At 34.9% G+C, this 14,281-nt stretch overlaps 1 pseudogene; it reads right to left on the bottom strand.

Annotated features, from left to right (window-relative positions):
• Positions 1-294: 294 nt before the first annotated feature.
• LOC122147845 lies at positions 295-13,979 on the bottom strand (annotated as a pseudogene).
• Positions 13,980-14,281: the final 302 nt, after the last annotated feature.

Below are 14,281 nucleotides of genomic sequence, written 5' to 3' on the forward strand. Positions count from 1 at the left end.
TTCCATACGCTTATGTAAATTAGCTCCTGTTTGCTGTAAACACTATAATTTAAAGTATCTTTAAATTTAAATACTTTGCCATTTTTACAAATACATTCAAAATCCCATATATCTATATCATATATATATATATATATATATATATATATATATATATGGATAGATAGATAGATAGATAGATAAATATTGCAGTATAAAAAGAACATGTGAACATTTCCAAAATAAACACCTGATAACATTTACCAACATTTACCAGTTGTCTGAAAGGTTAATTAATTTATTATTATTATTATTAATTTATTATTATTAGCTCTGAGCAAGTTATGTCAGAATCCCAGTAATTCAACTTAATAACTTAATATTTACTTTTAACCCAGAGCTTTATATCTCATTCCAATCTGCAAAATCTTTGAAGGTTAAGCTGTGCTCTGAAGGTCTTGCAAAAGACAAAGTAAATAAGTGGATCCAAACAGGCATTTAGTATTGTGAGCAGGACGGTCAGCTCCTTCAGGATGTAGAAAACCTGCTCTGCTGTGCAGTCGTGCAGCAGGGGTTTTATGAACATGTATGGCAGTCTCACCAGATGATACGGCACAAAACACACACAGAAAATCACCACCAAAACTCGCATGTTGCGCTTTGACTTGCTGAGCTTAGTGTTACCAGGCTGATCCGGCATTGTGCGCTGTGCTTGACGAAGCTTCTGTATGTTCAGCCAGTAAAACACAATCAGGGATACCAGCACAAACAAAAAAAGGATCGTCAAGGCCAAGTAGATCTGTTTGACTAAGTTGTTATGAAAGCGGTCACAGTCAAATCCACTGTTGGCAAAAGTTTGTTTATCAGCAATGACAAACGCAACAATGTAGGCACAACTAAAGCACAACAGGACAGCCCAGGTCACAATGCAGATGTAGCGGGTCGAACGGACTGTTTGCAGCATGTGGGTCTCCAGTGGTCGTGCGATCTTCATGTACCTGAAACAAAAGACCAGTGATTCACACAATACAGAGAAATATGTAATATACACCTAGGGCCACCCTCAGGAAACAATGCCATGTGTGTCTCTATGACTTGCTACTGATCATTTTTTAAGCTTTTATTCAATAAATTTGAAAACAAAGTAAATGACGTTACGTATTTAAAAAACTACGATATTTTCTTGTAAATTCAAAAGTAATGTGTTACTTTACTAGTTTCTGGGAAAAAAAGTAATTTGATTATGTTACTCGTATTATTTATGATGGTTTACCCCCAACACTGCCGATGACATATTCGGTAATGTGGGTTTTCCAGGTAATGGTTTATTATGCATGCTATTTTTTGACAGACATTGATGTTGTAATATTTAAATGATGTGTATTTGAAAATACATGGATAATAGGATAATGTTTTTTTTTAGTTGGCAAGTATTCAGTGAAGTGACTGATGCCCATGAGTGTGTTATATTAATGTTTTTTTTATTGTAATATTCCAACTGACAGCCAGCATACGTTTTTGACGGAAGTGCTAATGTGCATGAGGGATGAACTATGTTCGATATGTATGGGTTTTATAAAACGTACTGGAGATTTTTGCAATGCTTTTTTGTTTAGTTAAAGTTTTTTCCCCAGAAAAGGTAAAGATTTTGATGCACAAAGTTGTTTATCTCTTATAAGAAAAATATTTTATTTAAAGCAATGAAAATAGAGATTGTGTAGTAAATTATAGTGGAAAACCATTTTTTCCTGAGAGTGACCCTCCTTTATGAGCATCCATACCTGTTTGCAGCGATGTAGCCCATGAAGAGAATACTGGAGTACATGTTCAGGTAGGAAGTGGGAGCACCAAAGTTACAGTAGATACGCTGAATTTCCATTGACGTGCTAGCATATTTAGCAATGCGTAATATCAAACACAGGCACACAAACAAGTCGGCTATAGCCAGATTCTTTATATAGATTGTGATGCTGGACTGATTTATAGATTTACAAAAGTACACATTATATTGTAATGCTGTTGAGCACCAGGCTTGCCAGGAAAAATCACTGTGTATAAACATAAGAAGAACGGACGAGCTGGCATTTCAGTCAAGCCACAAGATCCTTCAGTTGAATTGGTTGCATTGTGGTCCATGATTGAGCTGGACAGTGAACCAAACATGGAAGAGATTGGTACCTATAGGAATAAAGGTTGCATTTTACTGTACAACCCATATGGGGGGAAAAAAATAAACATTTAGAAGAAAAACTTTATTTTTTGTCCATAACACGCATGAACATATAATAATAATCATGCACGGAATAATCATTATTAATCTAGTTTTGATCTCTTGGTTATTCCATCCACATTTGCATTTAGCCTAAATGTCAGCTACTGTAAGATTGAAAATGTATTTTCTTGCCCCTGAAATACATTTTGAAATATATTTTGGTATATAAGATATATTTTGGTCACAATTTTTCTGTTTGTTTGTTTGTTTTTTCTGCATCTGAAAATGCATTGTGCATCCTCACAGTTCAGATACTTAAATTGAATATACTCGAAATAAAGAAAATACCATCACTGTTTACTTTGATATAATTTTTTTTCATCAGTTCATAGACCTATACAAAACCACACTGTAAAAAGTGATACTCTATATTTACTCAATAAAATTGTGGCAACAGATTACAAGCAATATTATTAATTAAATTTAACACATAAGAATTAATTAGAATTAATCAAATGAGATGCTTACAAGCAATCATTCAAAATGAGTAAATAACATGAAAAAAAATAAGTAAAATGTATACAAAAATATTGGTTTTGTTGGAAAAAAAACGAGAAGCCACCTGGCTGCAGCCTGCATATAGAGGCGGGGTTGCACATGTTAAGCCGCCCCATACCTACTCTGATTGGTTCGATCGTCCTTTCATAGGCATACATGATAGGAAATGTGTGCGTAGTTGGTGTACACTGTTAAAAATAATACACTATATTTACTTAATAAAATTGTGGCAACAGATTACAAGCAAATATTATTAATTAAATTTAACACATAAGAATTCATTAGAATTAATCAAATTAGATGCTTAAAAATTAACCATTCAAAATGAGTCAAATAGCACAAAAAAAAAATAAGTAAAGTTTAAACAAAACAAAACAAAACAAAAAACATTTCTTTGAGAAAGAAAAACAAATCACTATGCTAAGGAATACTATGTTATGCATACCAGGCCAGTAGTTAGCGATTAAGAAACACAGCACAAAAATATAATTCACAAATTCATGTTTTTGTTGCTTACATGGAGATGATACAGGCATAGTGTTCAAAAGCTTGTGTTTTCAAGCCCCCAAAACAGAGTTATTGAAGACACCTGATGTTAACAAACAGAATAACTGAAGGAGCATAATCTACATTTTGGTTACCATTACGGTGGTCAGTGTTTGCTTTAGTTGGGCTCTTGACCCTTAAACTTTTAAACATTTTTTTTATTGCTGTAATTGTGATACAGCAGTTAGACAAGCCAATAAAGAGTAAGATCATCTGGTGTTGTTTGTTTTGACATTGTTTGATCTGGATTTCTGAGTTGGTTGTGTCTTATCAACAACAGACGTCCTTTGTCTGTACAGTATAAGGTCTGGTATTTTCAGCATAATCAGAAAGATTCTAAGAAGCAAATGTTTCAAAACATTAAAAAAAAAAAAACAGACAATTTATTTAATTTAGGCAACAGACATCAAGAATCAGGCTGAGAACCTCAACAATGGTGACCATCAAAAAGCATGTTGCACTGCATTCTGGGTGGCCACCAATCAAAACTCATTTATGGCTCCCATCATGCTTTGCGGCATGAATAAATTATGAGATTAATTGTCTTAAGATTTATTCTTAAATATTTTCTTTTATTTTTACTTTTTTATGCAATTTTTAGTAGCTTGTTTTGTGATGCTTACAGTTCATCTGTTAATCTGAATATGCTGTTCGTCACCATTCTTGAGATTCATACGCTGGTTCTTGATGTCACTGTGTGTCTAAAAGAAAGGTTTCCCTTCCCCACTACAATTTTTTTTCTTAATCAGAATTCTTAAACTCTGGATTTAACAGGAAGTTTCAGGTCTTCTATTGTTGAATTATAGGGGCGGTTACATTGAATGTTAATTTAACTCAGAGAACAGGTTCTATTTATAACACTCAGGCCAAACAATGATTATGTAAAATCATAACCAACACCACCTGAACAGCTTTACTCTTGGCATATCTAGTTGTTATAATTCAGTTACAACAACCATACACAATGTAATATTAAAAAGTCAAGGGTCAAGAGCCCAACTCAAGCAAACACTGACCACTATAATGGTAACCCTATAAATTTACCCTTTTCTCCTTCAGTGATTTCTGTTTGTGAACTTTAGGTGTCTTCAATAAACTATGTTTTGAGGGACTGAAGACACAAAACTTCTGAACATTATGCCTTTATCATATCTATGTAAACAACAAAAATGTGAATTTGTAAAAAAAGTTGACGTCATGTGCATGCATATAATGTTTTTCACAGGGTGTTGTTCATGATCGCCAACTACTGGCCCCTGGCATGTATAACATAGTATTTTTTCTTTAGCATAGTTTTTTTTTCCATTTTTTTTTTGCATAGTGTTTTTGTTTTTTTTTTTTTTTTAAATGAAATCAATATTTTTGTGTAAATTTTACTTAATTTTTTCATGTAATCATTTTGAATTGTTTGCTTGTAAGCATCTAATTTGATTATTTCTAATTAATTCTAATGTGTTAAATTTACTTAATAATATAGGATATACAATTTTAAACAATTTTATTGAGTAAATAAAGTGAATCATTTTTTACAGTGCACAGTAAAGTCCCTATATGGCTTATATTACATTATAACATAATTTTCATGTGTGGGTGAACTAGTTCTTTAAATACACTTGAAAGAGAAACAACTTTTTGTAACAATTTGTTTTTTTATCTACATTACTGAATTTTACCTCAGTATTCACTTGAAATAATGTTCATGTTTTAGTCCCTGTCTGTCTTAGTTTCCTGTTCTTTATCCCTAACCTTAGTAAGTTCACCACACACACCACTCTAAACTATTTCATGCGTCATTGACCCATGAGCAGTGGCGGCTCGTCAGGGGAGGCAGGGGAGGCACAGCCTCCCCAAAATTTTGAGGTAAGCATGAGAGGAGGACTATTTAAAGTTAATAAAATTCACAATTCATTTCAGTTAATGTCTCAGAATGTGTATTTTTTGTTTGTAATTTCACAGCTGTAATACCATAACATGTTACTGAAGTTGGAAAGCGCCACTTTTCTATCGCAAATGTGCCGAATCTGCTGATGTAATAACAACCGCTAAATGATAAAGAAGGGGAGGGGGAGGCCGGGGCAGAGCGAGGAGCGTCTCGCTGCAGCCTGCGGTGGACATCCAACCCGGCCCACATCCAAGTGTGACGTCACAGACCACGCCCATGTCAAAATACGTCACATTCTCAATCATTTTGAAACAGGAAGAAGCATCGATAAGAAGATAATTTGTATTGTTTGCCAACCGCTAAAAAAGAAAGTGTTGTTTGCCGTCTCGGTAAGTAAAAAAAAATATATCTTTGGTCTTTCCCAAACGTTGAAAACTTTAAGAACGTGTGCGTCATTTGTGTGCATGTGCATAAACAACAGTAAGTATTTTTAATTTCAACTTCACACAGGCACGTTATTGCTAGCAACAAATATACGTATATATACATATATATATGTGTGTGTGTGTGTGTGTGTGTGTGTGTGTGTTTGGGGGTGGGGGGTGAGATGAGTGTTTTTATGTTGGGGGGGTCTATACACACATGTATGTATATATGTATGTATGTATTCGTGGCATGCATGCGTACACGCGCACACACACACACACACACACACACACACACACACATATGTGTAGATAGAGAGACAGACAGACAGACAGATAGATAGATAGATAGATAGATAGAAGGCACAAGTCTTACAACATAAAATCAATTATGAATCAATGTGCAATATTTTTTTATACCCTTCCCCCCACACATAACACTCATCTCACCCACTCAGACACACACACTTCATCCCTCTCACACATATGTACTTACCTGTCCCCCCACCACCACACACACACAAACACACACACACACACACACACACACACACACACACACATATATGTGTAGATAGAGAGACAGACAGACAGACAGATAGATAGATAGATAGATAGATAGATAGAAGGCACAAGTCTTACAACATAAAATCAATTATGAATCAATGTGCAATATTTTTTTATACCCTTCCCCCCCACACATAACACTCATCTCACCCACTCAGACACACACTTCATCCCTCTCACACATATGTACTTACCTGCCCCCACCACACACACACACACAAACACACACACACACACACACACACACACAAACACACACACACACACACACACACACACACACACACACACACACACACACACACACACACACACACACACAAACACACACACACACACACACACACACACACACACACACACACACACACACACACACACACACACACACACGACATCTTTAATGATATACTCTGATCACAGTACCCATGCACAGTAACTTGGTTGGGCAACCGCATCATTTCACAATGTCTTGCTGGATAACTCTGTGTATGTCACAAATTATCTTTGTATTCTTCTATATTAACGAAAAGATCACATAATGTTTGTTTGTCATGTTTTACAGCATTCTACACATTTTCAGTCCAAGCCTGATGCAGGGTTAAGGGGTCCCTGCTGCAGTTTCACCAGTAAAGAAAATTACTTGTTACAGTTCACTTGAAGGACCACATAAGGTGGCATGGAGGTATGGTGAGAGCATTTCTTTAGATATTGATTGATTTTGTGGTTTAAAATCATAAATATGTTTATGTAGAATGATGAGGTAAATAATTTTTATGGGACACATATACCCACAACACGTATGTATTCTCTATTTTTAACAGGAGCGCCAAGAGGACATAAAGTGGAAGTTTGTAAGGGACATTGGTCCAGCGTGGTACAGAGTCATCGTGGGTTATTCTGTGGGGAGGTGACAGGGCCTGTCTTTCTCCAGATGGACAGTAAAATCAACAGAATGCCATCAAAGACTACCTGGAGGGAGAATCGGAGGATATTTTGAAGCAAGGAATCTCTCTGTGTAGTCTATGTATGTATTTGTGTGTACTGCATGTCAAGAACTGTTTATCTGTTCAATCAGCTGCTCAGACTTTATAATATTTGGAGCATATCTTTTTGTTAAACACAACCAGTCAAAAGTTTTTGAACGGTGAGATTTTTTTATGTTTTTAAAGTAATCTCTTCTGCTCATCAAGCCTGCATTTATTTAATCGGAAGTACAGCAAAAACAGTCCAATTTTAAAATATTTTGGTATATTATATTTGTATGTATATTTGCTTTTGTAATATGGTTTTGCTATTTAAAATAACAATTTTTCTATATTTCTATTAAAATGAAATTTATTCCTGTGATTCCAAAGGTGACTTACTCCAGTCACATGATCCTTCAGAATTCATTCTAATATGCTGATTTGATGCTCAAAAAACATTTTATTATTATTATGTTAATACACTGAAGACTGGAGTAATGATGAAGAAAATTCAGCTTTGATCACAGGAATAAACTGCATTTTAAAATACATTCAAATAGAAAGCAGTTCTTTTAAATTGTAAAAATATTTCACATTACTGTTTTTGCTGTGTTTTGGATCAAATAAATGCTGGCTTGGTGAGCAGAAGAGACTTTAAAAAATAATAAAAATCTTACTGTTCAAAAACTGGTGGTGTATATTATTATTTATTTATTTATTTATTTATTTTGTAAAATTTTACATGTAATTATTTTTGTAAAATAATAAATATAAAAATACCCAATGAAACAAAGGATGCCTTTTTCATTCATCTTTAAGTATGTGGAGGACCTGGACATGTTTCATATCAAGTTGTGATGAACAAGGTCTGAAGGTCAATGTCATGTTACTTATATAATCTATCTTTATTCAGCCTAAGTATGTGTAGCCTACTGCATATGGGGAACTGTTGATTCTATCATTCAAATGTTAACACTTTATGATAAGTGGAATAAATCTTTATATATTTTTATGATGTTTATCTTTTACCAACTTTTACAATAATTTTGAATACTTTTACAATACCAAAATCTAATTGTCCCCTTTAAATTTGATGCATTTCAATTTTGCCTTGGGTAGGTCAAAATCGTTTTTTTAATAAATGTGAATTTATCTCATTACATAAATGAACAAGGTAAGGTTTAAAATGTTTTAATTGACAATTAGACTACTTTAATCAACATAAGCGTTTTAGGAGCTGTTATGATGACGAAATCAGCTCCGTATATTAGCCTACTTTAATCAACATAAGCGTTTTAGGAGCTGTTATGATGACGTAGTCATCTTTTTAAAAAATAAGAAAACGTGTATTAGTAAAACGAAGGACAATATTATTTTATTTAGATCCCATTAACTTCCATAAATTGCTTCAACATACTTCCGGGTTTCCAGGTACGGGGATGGGGAAATCACCAATCACATGAGGAGACGTATTTGATATGGGCGTGGCTTTCGTTTACGTCACACTTGGACGTGGGCGGGGTTGTGTCGGGGATGGGCGTGGTCTGTGACGTCACACTTGGATGTGGGCGGGGTTGGATGTCCACCGCAGGCTGCAGCGAGCCCTACTTGGGCAGAGCTGAGCTCTCGTGCCTCAGTTAGTTAAAAAAAAAATAGCCAATCAGCATCGAGTGTTCACTTTCAGTGCTGTTGAGAAAAGAAACCTCGTAAAGGAGGCTAGCCTCCCTTCTGGTATCAACCAATAATCATAGAGACGTAAATTACGTGCTATTAGTTTGAGGTTTGACCATCTAGCGCTGCGCTGATAATGATCCAAGTATTTATGATGAGTAGCGATATTGAAAAATAACAGATATACCAAGCTGTCATTCAAACAGTATATATACAAATAAAAAAAAAGAGAGAAAACACTCCTAAAGCCAAGTTCACACTGCATGACTATCTTGGCCAGCATTCAGTCGCTGCTGTGTTCACACTGCACGATGGATCGGCGACAGAAGGTTTCACGCTGCATGACTTTACAATAGGAAGTATTGCCGACATCTCTGTCTGGCACGCAAACTACTTTTTGATGGATAGGAGACGGGAGGTTTGACGATGAATGAATTTGATATCACGCGTGCAATACCGGAGTTCTCACGTGAGACTGGGATTATTATTAAAAATGTTAGCCCGCAAGAAGCTTGCAATACGAATTGCCTGTGCACTGATTTGCAGCGAAAACAAGAAAAAGAAAAGAAGACATGCTTGCTGATATTGTGGTCTATAACCCCTCCCCAAACTCCCCGCTGCTCTGTATCTTGCTCTCTCATTGGCTGTCGGTCATCGCTGATGTAGTTTTCAGTCAGAACACTTTTCACACAGCATGATTTTGAATCGCCAACCGGTCCAGATATTTAGCATGCCAGATATCTCACGGGCATTGCCGACTCATCTGCGATTCTCTCAGATCGCATCTCTGCTCATTCATACTGCGTGATTGTCACTCACGTGAACGAGCACCGATTTGCCTGTGATTTCAGGCATTTGTTGGCGATTTCTCAAAACCTGTCGGCAAGCCAAAAACTGGGCTAAAATCGTGCAGTCTGAACTCGGCTTTAGCTGGATATAGAATACAGCAGTCGAGGTTTAATTAAATAGCACAACAGGCAGCTCTCTTTTAACCCAGACTTTTAAGGGATGAATGTTTGCTTCAAGTGATAGGCCATGTAAGTGAAATTATATTATCTTGTTGTCATTTTCTTTCCGTTTTCTGACTAAAAGCAACCAAAATGCCATTTTAAAGTGGTTATAAGCAAATAATAACAATAATAATCGGCAGGGATCCCAGACCAATACAATTAGTGTGCCTCCTCTATTTTAAAACCCACGAGCCGCCACTGCCCACGAGTAAGAATTTATCCCCACTTTTATTCTTTTTTTTTCATTACTATTACTGCTATTTTACACTATTATTCTGTCGTCAGTTGCTCACTGAATTGTTACATGCTGTTCTAAAACCTAAAAGCAAATACACATCTCATTTGGTTTTCTATATGGTTATTATTATTATTTTTCAATTCAAGTTTATTTGTATAGTGCTTTTCACGATACAAATTGTTGCAAAGCAGCTTTACAGAAAATTAAGTTTCTACAATATATTCAGTAGTAGCTTATCAGTGGTGACTGTCAGTTAATGTACATATGTTAGAAATTTTCAGAAAAATCAAAGACGTAATCAAACGTAATCTAAATATACAACATCAATTAAAAAATGTTTGTCTAAATTTAAATGTTATATAATTCAATTGCATAATTTTCCATCCATTTAGATTACATAGTTTTAACATAAACAAATCAATAAACTTAATGTGACTCATATGCGTCAAGCATACGTGAATGAAAAAGGTAAGTTTTATGTAATAGTTCACAGCAAAGTCCGCACTGCTCAGTGTTCATGTGTTTCCACACTACAGAGTGTTAAAGTAGAACTGAAGCAGTGCTGGAGTTAAGAAGATAATTATATATGATGAGTGACCATTAATGATGAACAGCTGCTGTTAACAAACTGAATCACCGAAATAAAGAGAAACACAAGAACTACGACTGACTTCAGCCACAGACAAAGATGAAATCAACTGAAATAAAAAAAAACATTAAATCTCTTAAGATCTGATTAAAGAACTCCTAAAACAGCTTTACCAGCTTCTCATTATTAGCCAGACTAACTTTGTTAATTCTGAATAAGAGCTTCTCTATATGTCTGACAGAAATAGAGATTTAAATGTTACACCGTTTTATTTGAAATTACCATCAAGAAGACCAGCATTTCCTTTTGTTCTGTTCTTGACTCTTTGTTACTAACCTTAAGTTGGTCGTTTTAACTGTTCTTTTTAAAAAAAAAAAAAAAAAAAAAAAATGAGTTTAACCAGCAAAACCCAAATAAAAAAAAAAAACCTTGTGGAAGTATACTCCACTGACCACAGACCTCAAGAAACACCATATGAATATCTCCAATGGTGAGTCATAAAATGCTTCATGCTGCAATGCATGCAGGGATACATGTTTGAGTCTTGTACTACGCTGATACCCAGCATTGCAACATGAAGCATTTTGTTGACTTACCACTGTTGAGATTCATTTGCTGATTCTTGAGTTGTGTGGTTTTTATGTTGCTTCAAACAAGAACTTTTTGTTTATAAAGGAATCTGGAAATTTGTTAAATCTGATTTCTATAATATTGTTAGATTTGAAGTTGTAAACAATACTGATGCAATACAACATACATTTAATCAGAAACTGGACATCAAATGAAGTTGGTGGAATATCTACACCCAATTTTTTATTTTATTTTATTTTTTACTTGGTTTTGCTGGCAACAATGAATGTTTTTTAACTCAAGGGTAAGGAGAAGCACCGAGGTGGGGCTGCACCTGGGGCAGGGTTACACGTGTAGCCCCGCCCCTTAACTAATCTGATTGGTTCTATCGTCTTTCATAGACATACATGATAGGAAATGTGTGTGTAGTTGGTGTAGGATGGAGTATGTTGTTTAAAAAGCTAAAAACGCTGTGCAGTTTTACAAAGCCTTCATTATAATGCACAGAAGAAAAAAAAAAAAAAAAAAAAACATTAGCCTGTAACTCGCCAAGTCCCTGAAATGATTGTTATGTTAAATTAAGCTGATTTTTAGGCTAACAGACGAACAACCCACTACATTTAGTAAATTAATTGGGTTTATTATCCACAGAGGGAGGATCATGTCTTCAGATAGAAGAATTTATCATGAATCAAATAATTTTTTAAAATTTGATTATTTCATATCATAAGAGTAGCCTATGAGTACGGAAATTAAAAGGATGTATCAGTATTGTTTTAATTTATATAACATGACAAGACAATCATTGTTACATATAATTATCTGTCCTGCAGTTGATAAATGACACTGCAATGATGTGTCTTCTGTGTGCCATTTCAATTTTTATGAAACTTTAATTTTCTTTACTATATTGCAAAGCACAGACTTTTTCCTCCCCTTTATTTCAGAAAAAAAAAATATGCTGCTCCTCGTTATTTTAAAAAGTGAAGAGATCAAGAAACTTTTATTTCTACCGGCCGGTGATGATTCTGAAAGGACATACATGTAATCTGTTGCTATAGTAATGAACGCAATTTCATGATCATCATGCTCTTATTTTAGTGCAGTTGTCTCACCACTACTGCAGTCAAATATTGATAAACTTTATAAAGTATCATCTATTTATATTAAATTAATATATTAAATTGGTATCTTCTCCGATACCCATTTTATGACCATTATTGAGCTGATCATTTTCAATCAGCTGGAATGATTTGGGACATTCTAAGTTTAACGTGGCTTAATGGATTAAAACGGTGTTTTAAAAAGACCAAACTCAGTAAACACATTAATAATAAAGCATGCTATTCACAGACAAGCAGATAAGTCCAGAATAAGAACGCAATGCGTTTAATTGCGTGTTAAGCATTTTCCTCCCATAGAAAACCATTAGAATGAAAGGAAAACGCTTAACGTGGCGTACTGCATTAAACGTGTTTTAAAAAGACCAAACTCAGTAAACATTTTTAATAAAGCATTCTATTTACAGACAAGCAGGTTATGGGAGGAAAATGCTTCACGCCTTATTAAGCGCGTTGCGTTCGTATTCTGGCCTCAAATATGCTTGTCTGTGAATAGAATGCTTTATTAATAATTTGTTTACTGAGTTTGGTCTTGGTCTTACGTTTTAATGCATAAGGCCACGTACTTTCACGTTAAACACTTCTGAATGTCCCAATGATTAATTTGTGAATTCGACTGGTCCAGATTAAACTTGCAGCAGAGCAGACATCTCTTGATTCACTTATAGTAAAATCAAGTCAACAATATACAACTTCATTATAGTAAAGGCTTTGTAAAACTGCACAGCGTTTTTAGCTTTTTAAACAACATACACTGTCCTACACCAACTACGCACACAATTCTTACCATGTATGTCTATGAAAGACAATCAAACCAATCAGAGTAGATATGGGGCGGGGCTGCACATGCAACCCCACCCAAGGTGCAGCCCCGCCTCGACCTGCAGGCTGCAGTCGGGTGTACTTGAGGGTAAGAGCGCAACAAAAGGAAACGCTGGTGTCCTTGATGGTGATTTCAAATGAAAATATCTCATCTAAACCTCTGTTAATTCTCAATAAGAGCTTCTCTAGACGTCTGACAGAAATAAAGTCAGTCTGGCCAATAATGAGAAGCTGGTTAAGCTGTTTAAGCAGTTGTTTAATCAGATCTTGAGAGATTTAATGTCTTTTATTTCAGTTGATTTCATCTTCGTCTGTGTCTGAAGTCAGTTTTAGTTCTTGTGTTTCTCTTTTCTTCTGTGATTCTGCTTGTTAACAGCAGCTGTTCATCATTAATGCTCAATCATCTCACAATGTTATACTGAGAAGAATGAAATTACATTCTTCTAGACATGTATGTATATTAATACGTTCATGTTTCACTTCTACTTTTTAGCCAAATAACACAATAAATATACAATACCAGCATGTTTAAGAAATCTTTTACAAAATTATTCTAAATTTCACATACCAGAAGAAAAACTCAATTGGATCTGGATTCATACACTTTTTACAGTTATTTATTTTTAACTACTTTTGGGATACTTCTAGTTTCACATTATTTAAAACAAAGCAAGACCTACCGTAACGCTTTAATCTTGAGGCTTTACAGATGAACACTGGCTATCACTTCCTTAAATGCAGGAAATTCAAGCATCTTAAATTTGTCAGATGTTTGTCAGCAGAGGTGGGACTTTCAAGTCACAAGCAAGTCTTCAAGTCATATCCCAAGTCCTCAAAGAGTTAAAGTTAATAAGATAATTAAGTGATTAATTAAAGGATGATTGTGCATTAGTGATGAACTCCTGGTGTTAACAATCAACATCACTGAAGAAAAGAGAAACACAAGAACTACAACTGACTTTAGCCACAGCCTTAGATGAAATCAACTAGAAAAAAAACAACAACAACACAATGCCACCATAATTGTGGTCAAACTTTGCTTTAGTTGGTATCTTGCCCCTTTTATTAATTCAAAGTAATTTGATTCTAAATAATTGTAATGATGTTTCACAGCAAACATTTC

Source organism: Cyprinus carpio, chromosome A15, assembly GCF_018340385.1.
Source record: "Cyprinus carpio isolate SPL01 chromosome A15, ASM1834038v1, whole genome shotgun sequence".
Classification (NCBI taxonomy): domain Eukaryota; kingdom Metazoa; phylum Chordata; class Actinopteri; order Cypriniformes; family Cyprinidae; genus Cyprinus; species Cyprinus carpio.